Here is a 13,901-nt window from a genome sequence, read left to right on the forward strand (position 1 = left end):
CTAAAGAAATTTCAGATTGCATTCTTAAATTCCTTTTTAAAAAACCATATTTTCAAAAATTTGTTCGAAATTTCGAATTTAGATACTTTTCGTGCTAGTTCTTGTTGGACTGCGCCTCTCTTTAGTTATTGAAAAACCATCAGCTCAAGTGGATCTCCACGCACGCGACAAACCTGTAGGTACATCCTGCGTTCGATCCTCTCCCTCATGTCTTTTTGGGAAAAAAATCACATTTTCCAACTATGTTGGGCCTCGCGTCTTTTTGGGATTTTTTTCACATTTCCAACTATGTTGGGCCGGCTTAGTCAAGTAGACTCTGCGCGAAAGCTCGACTATTGGGATACCTCCATGAGAAGGCCGACCACAGGCAGCGCACAACGACTGGATCCAAACATTGATCCCAGTCTCAATTCCAGTCTCAATTCCTTTCCAAATTAGCAGGGCTGGATCCCAGTCTCTTTTCCTTTTCAAATTTTCCAAATTAGCTTTCTTAGCAGACTTGGATCCCGTCTCAATTCCTTTCCAAATTACTCCCTTCGTCCCATAATATAAGAGCGTTTTGTCAAAAACGCTCTTGTATCATAATATGTTTCACTATTGTCAAAAACGCTCTTATATTATGGAACGGAGCGAGTAGCCTTTTTATCAGGCCTGGATCCCTTCTCAATTTCTTTCCAAATTAGGTTCCTTATTTTCTGTCACGTTGAGGAAGGCATGCATTGCTTTCCTTATTATCATGTCTCAGTTTTCTGTCTGAAATCTGTTGATTCGGCGTGAACTGATTTTTCCATAATATCCTATCTCAATTCCTTCTCAAAGCCTTTCCTTATTTCCGTCGCTGCACGCTGCAAGCACAGTTGAAATCTTATATAAATTAGGAGGACTTAATATAAGAATGCGAGGTGGGACTATTCAACTAGCACAGAGGTTGCGAGTTCGATTTGCAACACTCACAAATATTTTTGACCTCCAAGCACTGCCAACGTTCACAATGGGTGTGTTCAAGATGTGTATGGGGTTCTGCGACAAGTACAAAAAATTAATTGGAGAATTTTGGTGGGGTGAGGAGGAGGGACACCGGAAAGTACACTGGATGGCTCGGGACAATGACGAGACCGAAGAGAGGAGGGGGCATTGGCTTTAGAGATATGGCTAGTTTTAATCAAGCCTTGCTGGCTAGGCAAGGGTGGAGATTGCTACAGAACCCGGACAGTCTTTGTGCAAGAGTGCTCAAATCGAAGTACTATCCAAATGGTGAGTTGTTGGACACGGTCTTTGCCTCAGATGCATCATAATCATGGAAAGGCATTGAGTTTGGGCTTGAACTCCTTAAGAAAGGACTTATCTGGCGCGTTGGGAACGGGAAAAATATCCAAATCACAAGAGATCAATGGATTCTGAGAGGAGAGGGCCTTAAAGTGGCTAAACCCTTAGGGAGGACGAGGATCAGATGGGTGAACCAACTCATAGACCCCACTAGTAGGAGCTGGAACCAAGAGCTTGTTCACAGGATCTTTAGCCCTTTCGATGCAACGGAAATCCTTAAGATCGGGATTCCGCAAAGAGAAGTGGAAGACTTTGTTGCATGGCATTATGAAAAAATGGGTGTTTTCACGGTCAGGAGCGCGTAGAGATTGGCTATGAATGTAAAGGGAGCCGGGGCACAAACATCTAGCCCATCGGCAAAGCACGACGACAGGAGCATATGGGATACCATATGGAAAGCGATGCTACCGGAGAAGATTAAATTTTTTGGCTGGAGGGTGGCTACGAATACTCTAGCAACCAAGTCAAACAAATGCAGATGCACCTTGGCCACGGACAACACCTGTGGTATCTGTGGCGCAGCGGATGAAAATGAATACCATGCGGTGGTATCATGCACTAAGAGCAGGGCCCTTCGCCATGCTATGAGGGCACACTGAAGATTACCGAAGGAGAATGCGTTCTGGTATACCGGGGAGGACTGACTACAGGGCCTCCTATGTGCAGGCACTGAAGATGTACGAAACAAGATCATGCTTCTGCTTTGGCGTGTCTGGTTCCTACGGGAAAATATTGTGCATGGCAATGGTAAGGAATCCATCTCAGGATCAGTGGCGTTCTTGATCATGTATGAGCAGGAGGTTAATGCATCACAGGACAAGAAAGACAATGCGAACAGTATCTGCTGTCGGAACCTGTTTGGGGATCAGGTTCTGCAGAGCCCTACAGTCACTACCAATCAGTGGTTGCCCCCGCCTGCTGGGACGGCTAAACTAAATACTAATGCAGCGTTTGATGCGGCTTCAAGGCAGAGCGTGTGCGGGGCTATTGCTAGAAACGAGCAGGGGCTGGCCTTTTTCTCGCTGGGACACAACCTGAACCAATGTGAGTCCGCGGAGGAAGCTGAAAGCCTGTCTCTGCTGTATGGTCTCTGAGAGCTGTCTAAATACTTTAAGGGTGCAATCTTAATTGAGGTGGACTGCCTTTCCCTGGCTAAAGCGCTGATTCCGGGTTCAACAAACAAATCAAGGCTCTTCCCAATCATTGCTAATATCAATGCTGAGCTAAGTGCCTTCAGGTCCTACAAGATTGATTGGATCAAAAGAGACCAGAATAAAGTAGCTCACCACCTAGCTGCTCATGCCAAGAGATCGGGCGACTTTCTCCAACTGGGTTGTACCGGATGAGCTGAAGGAGATATTATTAAATGATTGTAATACGACTGGTTGACCCGTTGCTGGGTGTTCCTCAAAAAATATTATTTTGACCCAGCCTTTTACCCCAGATGTGGGTCGTCTTCGTTGGGCTTGATTTGCATGGGTCGGTTTCATTGGGATTGGGTCGCACCTATGTTTTAGGGCGTATAATAAGCAAAACTAACGATTAACAGTTTCTAAAAAAACTAACGATTAACGACGTACGGGCAGAAGCGTTAACCCTTTTATTAGTAGGTATAGATATAGATTAGCTTGAGAATATCTAGAGAGTCTATAATTAGTAGACATACAGATAAGAAGTATAGATAGATAGATACAGATATGTACTCACTTCGTCCCTTTATGTAAGGTGTATTTATTTTTTGATAAAATTTCAGAATGTAAGTTATATTTTTTCTAGTTCCTCATAATTCTCTCACTAGCCCTTCAGAAAAACAAAAGTATATCTCTCCCGACTATATGTATCTCTTCTTATAGCAAAAAAAGAAAAGTATCTCTCTGTCGATTGCGCGTATCTCTTACTTCTTTGGACTCACTGATTTAGGGCATCTCCAACGCTAACCCTCAAACCGCCTGCATACGTCCGAGTCGCGTTGTTGGGACCATGGAAGCCATCCAACGCGGGCCTGTATCGGTCCGCAGGGCAGTCCGGACGTGTTTGCTCCCGCAAACCGGAGACGGATGTAGTGTGGCTTCGCGGGCGTCCGGGCAGCAACAACGCCCATTCTAACCGCCCTGACCCACCCAAACCCCCACCTTCCTCGCCTGCGCGCGTTCTCGCCCGACGCCAGCTACCTGCATTCATGTCGCCGTAGAGCACACCATTGCACATTGAAGACGGCTCAGGGCGGACGGGACCTCTCACTACATCCGTCATTGAAACGGCACGCCGGCCAAGGACGCCTTCGTTGCACGCCTGGCTGAATACGTCTCCTTGCCGCATTCAAACGCCTCCATTAAACCCACGTGGAAGCCGAGAAATCTACTCCGGCCACACATCCGTTCACGAGCAGGCCAACATTAAAAACAACACCGGGGAAGCCCTTCCCGTCCGCACGCAATTTAAAGGAGGCCAGACACCGAGCAAGAGTTGCACCACTCCGCCGCTTCCCATCTCCCCCTTTCCTTATTTTCTCCACCCTTTTGATGGCATCCGACGAGTAAGAAGAGCAATTCTCTAGCATAAAAGCCGGCTGGATGGCGATATGAGTGATGCAGCTCGCTCCTCCACCTCCAAGCCAGACGGAGCAAGTTGCCGCTCCAAGACAACTCTCGGAGAGTGGTGATGTGATGCCCGGATATTTAAGCTACAGTAAAACTCTCCTAATGATGCCATGTCATCTTTAATTACTATTGCTAAACTTTCGATGGATACCGAATATTACGAGGGTAATTATAGTGCAGCAAACATATTTTTATAAAATACCTAAATGCCCTAAAATGAAATAAAACAGAAAGAAAATACAAAAGGGAAAAGCAAACAGAAAACAAAAAAAGAGAAACCCCCCAGGCCGTGGCCCAACTGGGCCAAACCACCAGGCCCAGCCGGCCACCCACCGCCCCACTCCTTATCCACTACACCACCCCCACCCACTCCACCGACACCCCACACCCCCCTGAAAATATCTCCTCCCCCTCCTCTCTCCCAGTTTGGATCGGGATCGAGAGGAGGCCACCGCCGCCTGGAACCGCTCGACGCCGCCCGGACCGCCCGTCGCCGTTGGCCACCGCCGCCCGGAGCGCTTCCCCGTCGGCCTGCCTCCCCTCCGGCGCACGTCTCCGACCTCCCTCTCGAGCCCTGCTGCCACAGACCCTGCGGACCCCTGTGAGGCCTCGCCCCTCTCCCTCGCTCGCTCACCGTGCCGTGCCCGCGCCGTCCGCGCTCTCGCACGCGCCGCGCCCGCCGCGGCCCCTGCTGGCGGCGCCCGGACCGCGCTCGACCTCGCCTCGCGCCGCGACCCCCCCCCCCCCCCCCCCCCCCCCCCCCCCCCCCCCCCCCCCCCCCCCCCCCCCCCCCCCCCCCCCCCCCCCCCCCCCCCCCCCCCGTGTCGCCGCTCCCCGCACGCCCTCGTCCCGACCGTGCCTCGCCTCCTCTGCACACCGCGCCCGCCGGAGCTAGCCCGGGCTCCCCGCGCCCATCACCGCGCCCTTCCCATCGTCTGCTCGCGCACGTCGCCGGCCGCGACCACGCGCCGCCGTGGACCTGCTGCTGCTCCCTCGCGCTTGCCCGCAGCCGCCATCGCCGCTCCTGCCGCTGCTCAAGCCCGCCTGGCCACGGACGCCCCACGCTGGCCATGCCTACTGTCGCCCGAGGCCGCGCCCGGCTCCCCTCGTCCCTGCCCGTGGCCGTCTTGGTCGAAGCCACGCTCGGCCCGCCGTTTCCCCTGCCCTCCGCCCCTGCTCCGCTGTGGCTTGCTGCTCACTGGAGCCGCTGCTCACCGAAGCTCCCCGCCGTTCGCCGCCCCGCACGCCTCAGCTCGCCGGCACACCGGCGCCCGCGCCCGCCAGCCGCCCCGTCGGGTGTGCCCCCGTGGGCCAGCGCCCGTTCGGGGCTGTGCCCGTTAGCCCGTGTGCCTGCTATGGTTTCTGGGCCAATGACACAAGGGGCCCACGCCCCTGAACGTTTAAAAAAATTAAATTAAAAATAAATATGTTAACTAATTAATTAATTAAATTAATCCTATTTAATTAAACTAATTAGATTATTAACCTAATGATTAATTAACCTAATTAACTACTGTTAATTAGCTAATTAATTAGTATGACAATGGGGCCCACTCCCTAATTAATTTTGATTAGTTTAATTAAACTGTTTAATTAAAATGTGTCACTGACCAGTGGGACCCACTGGTCAGGTTGACCAGTCAACCCCCGTTGACTGCTGACGTCAGCATGACATCATGCTGATGTCATAAATCCATTTCAAATTAATTTAAATAATTAATTAAATTCCGGAAATTAATAAAATCTTTAGAAAATCATATCATTTAATCCATAACTCGGATCAAATTATTTTCAACATGAAAGTTGCTCAGAACGACGAGACGAATCCGGATACGCAGCCCGTTCGTCCGCCATGCATCCCTAGCATAGCGAACACGCAACTTTCCCCCTCCGGCTCCTCTGCCCGAAAACGCGAAACACCGGGGATAATTTCCCGGATGTTCCCCCCTTCACCGGTACCACCTCGTACCGCGTTAGGGCACACCTAGCATCACGCTTTGTCATGTCATGCATCGTCATGCATTTGTTTGCATTATATTTATTGTTTCTTCCCCCTCTTCTCTTGCTAGACACCGAGACCGACGCCGCTGCTACCCAGTACGACTACGGTGTTGACGACCACTCTCTCTTGCCAGAGCAACCAGGCAAGCCCCCCCCCCTTGATCACCAGATATCGCCTACTCTCCTCTATACTGCTTGCATTAGAGTAGTGTAGCATGTTACTGCTCTCCGTTAATCCTATCCTGATGCATAGCCTGTCATTGTTGCTACTACTGTTGATACCTTACCTGCAATCCTACATGCTTAGTATAGGTTGCTAGTAATCCATCAGTGGCCCTACATTCTAGTCCGTCTGCCATGCTATACTATCGGGCCGTGATCACTCGGGAGTTGATCACGGGTATATACTTATGCATAATATATGATACTGATGATGACTAAAGACGGGTCGGCTCGTAGGAGTACCCGCGAGTGATCCACGGATTGGGTCCGAAAGGACGTTTGTCCCGACGGCCCTCTGAGTGGATCTTTGTGGCGAAGCGACAGGGTAGGTTGAGACCACCTAGGTGAGAGGTTGGCCTGGCCCTGGTCGGTGTTCGCGGTTATTTCAAGATAACACGTTTAACGAGATCTTGGTATTTGATCTGAGTCTGGCTACTGGCCTATACGCACTAACCATCTACGCGAGGACAGTTATGGGCACTCGACGTCGTGGTATCAGCCGAAGCCTTCGTGACGTCAGTGACTGAGCGGCGCGCGCCGGATTGGACTGGAACGCCTGCTAGGCTAGGTCTGCTTCCGGCCGCGTTCGCAACGTGCAGGTGTGCAAAGGGCGATGGGCCCAGACCCGTGCGCCATAGGATTTAGACCGGCGTACTGACCTCTCTGCTGTGCCTAGGTAGGGCTGCGACGTGTTGATCTTCCGAGGCCGGGCATGACCCAGAAAAGTGTGTCCGGCCAAATGGGATCGAGCGTGTTGGGTTATGTGGTGCACCCTTGCAGGGAAGTTAATCTATTCGAATAGCTGTGTCCCTCGGTAAAAGGACGACCCAGAGTTGTACCTCGACCTTATGACAACTAGAACCGAATACTTAATAAAACACACCCTTCCAAGTGCTAGATACAACGGGTGGTCGCTCTCTCACAGGGCGACGAGGGGAGGATCATCGGTTAGGATTATGCTATGCGATGCTACTTGGTGAATTTAGCATCTAATCTCTTCTGCATGCTGCAAGATGGAGGTGGCCAGAAGCGTAGTCTTCGATAGGACTAGCTATCCCCTCTTATTCCGGCATTCTGCAGTTCAGTCCACATATGATACCCTTATTCCATTTGATACTAGTGCATACATATGTAGTGTAGCTCCTTGCTTGTGAGTACTTTGGATGAGTACTCACGGTTGCTTTTCTCCCCCTTTTCCCCCTTTCTATACTCGATTGCTACGACCAGACGATGGAGCCCAGGAGCCAGACGCCACCGTCGACGACGACGACTACTACTCGGGAGGTGCCTACTACTACGTACAGCCCATTGACGGCGACCAGGAGTAGTTAGGAGGATCCCAGGAAGGAGGCCTGCGCCTCTTTCGATCTGTATCCCAGTTTGAGTTAGCCTTCTTAAGGCAAACTTGTTTAACTTATGTCTGTACTCAGATATTGTTGCTTCCGCTGACTCGTCTAAGATCGAGCTCTTGTATTCGAGCCCTCGAGGCCCCTGGCTTGTAATATGATGCTTGTATGACTTATTTTATTTGTAGAGTTGTGTTGTGATATCTTCCCGTGAGTCCCTGATCTTGATCGTACACGTTTGCGTGTATGATTAGTGTACAATTGAATCGGGGGCGTCACAAGTTGGTATCAGAGCCGACTGCCTGTAGGAATCCTCCTTCCACACTCCTTGGCCGAAGTTGAGTCTAGATATTAGAAAACTTTTACTAACATGGTTGTGTCCCTTAGGGGCCCACGTCGCCATCTGGGTGGTATTAGGATCTTTTACTCCTCGATCCTTACTCTGGGGCTCTGAACTCTCTCCTACTCGGATTAAACGATTTTACTAACTTTAACATTAGGATCCCGTGACCACGTTCACCCCAAAGTTGGATAAGCCCTAGCTATTCATTAGAGTAGTATATTGAATTATCCACACTATCAGTTGACTCCTTTGAAACATCTTTGTTTTCAGATGGAACCCACGAGACAGGTCGTGCGCCACACGAGGCCATTGGTGCCTCAGGATCACTTGCTGTGTTGGTTGAGATGATGACCTATCTGGGTTATCACTGGCACCCTGAGTACACTGTCTTCGAGGAGTACCAGGACTTTAACCAGGAGCAGTACCGTGTCATCGTCCACCTCTACTCTCGGGAGTATGACTCCACTACCATGCTGCACACTGCTCATGGTGTTGGAGTGACTATCGACATGGCGGTCCACGATGCTGCTTATGCTGCTCTGACACGTCTTCGTGGAGAGTATCAGGAGTTGGACACCTCCCCCTTCAGGCACATTGTTATCGCATCCGATGATGGTGCGGAAGGATACTACACTGCTGCCTACTCCACTGTCACCCGAGAGCCCTTCTACCATCAGAACCTGGTTCTGCATGCTGATGGGCTGGATAGAGCTAACCGAGCTCTTCGCCACGAGCTGTACACCACCCGTCAGCACCTGTATCGTGCTCTGACGCTGTTGCACCCGTCTGTCCGCTCTGGTGATCTGTCGCGTTCTGCGATCTACCCTGCCAGGACCGTGATGCCCCAGGGCGTCGGCTGGCCAGATGTGGGAGGCTACTCTCCCGCGCTTGGTCCTCTCCTGCCACCTGCGCATCGGGTTCCGCACCAGAGTATCCGCGGACCCCAGGCTACTCGCGTGGAGGTCTTCCCTTCGCGTCACTACCAGCTGTCAGGCTATACCTACCTCCACAGTTCCTCTTGGGACTGATGTAGGCTTGCTTGTTAGTGTTAGATGCATTCGCCGCGAGCCTGCGTGCCGCCTATGATGTATTAGTCTATGTACTGATCTCTGTGTACCGAACACTAGGCATGATCTCTTTTGTAAGATATGCCGACCTACTATGTAGTATCTATCGTGCTGCTTTCATTGTGCATGTTTCATCATGAATGATTCTTGTCTTTGCAAATTTCTCGATGCTGAACTACCCCTGTTATATATTAGCAGGATGGTTAGACCAGGTGGTCGTGGTCGTGGTGGCACCGCCCCACCACCGCCTGAGTACATGGCTGGGATGATGCAACAGTTTGAGCTGAATCGTCAGTTCATGGAGAATATTATGGCTCAGTTTCCTTGCCCCAATATGAACCAGCAGCCAACCCAAGTGACTATGCAGGATTTCATGCGCCTCAACCCAATCGTGTACCGCAGCTCAACTCAGCCTCTGGATGCTGATGACTGGCTCCGTGACATCACCTATGAGATGGAGTCTGCTGATGTAGCCCCTGCCAGCTACGTCACCTTTGCTTCTTTCTTCCTGAAAGGACCCGCAGCTCAATGGTGGGACAGCCACAGGCATACTCTGCCAGCTGGAACAATCATCATCTGGCCAGACTTCCAAGCTGCCTTCCGTACTTGCTTCATTCCTCAGGGAGTCATGGACCGGAAGAAGCGTGAGTTCCGCAACCTCACCCAAGGCAACAAAACTGTGGAAGCTTATCAGCGGGAGTTCCTGGACTTGTCCCGCTATGCCGAAGAGGACATTGCAACTGATGCACGTAGACAGGAGAAGTTCCGTGATGGCCTTCAAGCTGACATCAAGCTCGCACTTCTAGTGCATGACTTTGCTGATTTCGCCACCCTGGTGAACAAGGCCATCAATGTCGAAATTAGTCTGCAGGAATACCAAGGCTCTCACAGGCGCAACCGTGACACGGGCTCATCTTCGGGCCCGTCCTCGCAGAAGCGCAAGATATGGATTCCCAACAGCATGTACCAGCCGAATGCACCTGCCCCAAGGCAGACCTATGCTGCACCTCGTCTGCCTGCTCCACCAACTAGGCAGCCAAGACTTCCAGCTCCACCACCACAAACTCCTGTTCCCACTCCCAATAATGGTCTGTGCTTCAGGTGTGGTCAACCAGGACACCGTGCTAGGGAATGCAACCAGAACCAGAATCAACTGGCCCTCCCAGCAACTGGTCGTGGAAGCAACCAGCCCCGCAACAACAATGCCAAGTCTTATGGTCGTGTTCATGCCAACCACGTTGATCTCAATGAAGTTCTAGACCAGCCCGCTACCGTGATGGGTACACTCCTCGTAAATTCAGCACCAGCATCTGTTTTATTTGATACAGGTGCATCACATTCATTCATGTCAGAGGATTTTGCATTCATGCATGGCATCAAAAGCGAGGACCTGAACACTTCGCTATTAGTACATACTCCTGCGGGCCAATGTCGGACCTCCATGATTTGCAACGACGTCCCCGTTGAAATCGAAGGACTGGAATTCCTTGCCTCTCCCATCGTACTGAAGTCTTGTAGCATCGACCTCATTCTGGGAATGGATTGGTTGAAAGCGCATACTGCTTCTATAGTTTGCGCCACTAAGGTCGTCCATCTGCTACACCCTTCTGATGAAATAATTGCTTACCAAGCTCATCTAGTTCAGAACGCCGAGGCACAGCTTTATGACTTGAATGCGTTGAACGCTGCACCACTCGAGGGCATTGAAAACATTCCCGTCGTTCGTGAATTCCAAGACGTCTTCCCAGAAGAACTTCCAGGGATTCCCCCTGCTAGAGCTGACGAATTCATCATCGACTTGAAACCCGGCACCACCCCTATAGCCAAACGACCTTACAAGATGCCGCCACATGAACTCATTGAGCTTAAGGAGGAAATCGACAAATCTCTTGTCAAAGGTTTCATTCGCCCAAGTTGCTCTCCTTGGGGAGCACCTTCTCTCTTTGTTAAGAAGAAGGATGGGACAAACCGATTAGTCCAAGACTACCGTCCTATAAACCAAGCTACCATTCAGAATAAATATCCTCTTCCTTGGATCAATGATATTTATGATCAACTAGCTGGCTCATCAGTGTTATCCAAACTCGACTTGAGGTTGGGTTACCACCAGATCCGTGTTCGTGAAGAGGACATCCCAAAAACCGCCTTCGTGACTCGGTATGGATCATATGAGTACACCGTCATGTCATTCGGCTTAACGAATGCTCCCGCCACCATCTCCCGTATGATGAACTATATATTCATGGATTACCTCGACAAGTTCATCGTGGTTTATCTAGATGATATCCTTGTATTTTCCAAGAACAAAGAAGAACATACTGAACATCTTCGTCTTGTGCTGGAAAAGCTTTGAGAGCATCAACTGTATGCTAAGTATTCCAAGTGTGAATTCTGGCTCCCCGAAGTAACCTATCTTGGGCATGTCATCTCCAAGGATGGTATTGCCATCAACCCTGAATGAGTTCAGGCTATTCTCGATTGGACTCCTCCGAAGAATGCCAAGCAAGTCCGAAGCTTTCTCGGTCTCGCCAGCTATTGTCGTCGATTCGTCGAGAACTTCTCCAAGATTGCCAGGCCTCTGACTAATCTGTTACATAAGGGTGTCAAGTTCGACTAGACAGAAAAGTGCCAGGAAAGTTTCCAGGCACTCAAAGACAAGTTAACTTCTACCCCCGTGCTTGCTCCACCTGATACTCAGAAGGACTTCGTCATTTACTGCGACGCTTCCCGTCAAGGATTAGGCTGTTTCCTAATGCAAGAGCGCAGAGTGATTGCTTATGCCTCTCGTCAACTGTTCCCTCACGAAGAAAACTACCGAGTTCACGACCTCGAGCTTGCTGCTGTCATTCATGCACTGAAGCAGTGGCGACATTACCTTCTCGGTAATCGTTGCGAGATCTTCACCGACCACCAAAGTCTGAAGTATCTGTTTACTCAGCCAGATCTGAACCTCCGTCAGCAGAGATGGATGGAGACTGTTGCAGACTTTGACGTGGGTATATCCTATACCTCCGGCAAGGGTAATGTAATGGTTGATGCCTTGAGCCGCAAGTCTTACTGCAACCACCTCCAGGTTCACAAACTTCAGCCCTCGCTTATCGAAGAATTTAGAAAGTTGAACCTTCATATTGTTCCTCCTGGAGCACTCGCTCCCCCTCCCCCGGAGTTCCGCAAGATGAATCTTCTTGTTGTTACTAAGGGTTCTCTAAATACCCTGGCTGTCGTACCAGATCTCGTAACTGGTATAAAGACTATTCAAGGTTATGACTCTGAAGTCCATAAGATTAAATGCCATCTAGCAAAAGGAAAGCCCTCATTCTTCGCTATCGCCGACGATGGCGCCTTGTACTTCAAAGGCCGCCTAGTGGTACCATGTTCGAAGAAAAACCTGGATAAGACTAAAAGGGTTATGCAAGAAGCTCATGATACGCCTCTGTCCATCCATCCTGGTAGTACAAAGATGTACCAGGATATTCGTCAAAGATTCTGGTGGTCTAATATGAAGCAGGACATTGCTCGTTATGTTGCTGAGTGTGACGTTTGTCGCCGTATCAAAGCAGAGCATCAAAGGCCTGCTGGAACTCTGCAACCTATCTCTATTCCTGAATGGAAATGGGACCATGTTGAAATGGACTTCGTCACTGGATTTCCCAAATCGCAGAAAGGTAATGATGCTATTCTTGTCGTCATTGACCGGCTTTCCAAAGTTGCCCATTTTCTGGCGGTCAAAGAGACAATCACTGCTAGTCAGTTTGCTACTCTCTACATGGCCAGAATTGTTTCACTTCACGGTATTCCACTGGTTATCAGTTCAGACCGTGGCAGCTTATTCACTTCAAGATTCTGGGCAAGTTTCCAAGAAGCTATGGGGACTCATCTGTCGTTCAGTACTGCGTTTCATCCTCAGTCGCAAGGACAGGTTGAACGTGTCAACCAAGTTCTCGAAGACATGCTTCGAGCTTGTGTAATTTCATTCGGCAAGAAATGGGAGGAATCTCTTCCATATGCCGAGTTCTCTTATAATAATAGCTATCAAGCTAGTCTGAAGATGTCCCCCTTCGAAGTGCTATATGGACGAAAGTGTCGGACCCCTCTGAACTGGTCAGAAACTGGGGAACGTCCACTCTTCGGTCCGGATATTATCCAACAGGCCGAAGAGCAAGTCCGCATTATTCGCCAGAATCTCAAGACTGCTCAGTCACGTCAGAAGAGTCAGTATGACCGTCATCACAAAGACATGGTCTATCAACCTAGCGAAAAGGCTTATCTTCGAGTTACACCAATGAAGGGTGCTCACCGCTTCGGGATCAAGGGCAAGCTAGCTCCTCGCTATATCGGTCCCTTCACTATTCTCGAAAGGCGTGGAAAAGTGGCATATCAACTGGAGCTTCCGCCGAACCTTTCTCAGGTTCACGATGTGTTCCACGTGTCACAGCTCCGCGTTGCTTCAAGGATCCAATCCGAGCAGTGGATCATGAAGTGCTCGAATTGCAACAGGACCTCTCCTATAAAGAGCATTCGGTCCGCATTCTCGACCAAGCTGAACGCCGCACACGTCAGAAGGCGATCAAGTTCCTCAAAGTCCAGTGGTCAAATCATTCTGAAGACGAAGCCACTTGGGAACGCGAGGACCGCCTACGTGATGAATACCCCGCACTGTTTCCTTCTACCTCCTAAATCTCGGGACGAGATTTCTTGTAGTGGAGGAGAATTGTGACGCCCGGATATTTAAGCTACAGTAAAACTCTCCTAATGATGCCATGTCATCTTTGATTACTATTGCTAAACTTTCGTTAGTTCAAACCGATTCAAAATCAATTCAAAAATATGGCAAACAACAAAAGTTTTTAAAAGTTGAAACAAAAATATTCGGTGGATGCCGAATATTACGAGGGTAATTATAGTGCAGCAAACATATTTTTAGAAAATACCTAAATGCCCTAAAATGAAATAAAACAGAAAGAAAATAAATAAAAGAAAGAAAATACAAAATGGA

The sequence above is a fragment of the Triticum urartu genome, chromosome 7, assembly GCF_003073215.2.
Source record: "Triticum urartu cultivar G1812 chromosome 7, Tu2.1, whole genome shotgun sequence".
Taxonomy (NCBI): domain Eukaryota; kingdom Viridiplantae; phylum Streptophyta; class Magnoliopsida; order Poales; family Poaceae; genus Triticum; species Triticum urartu.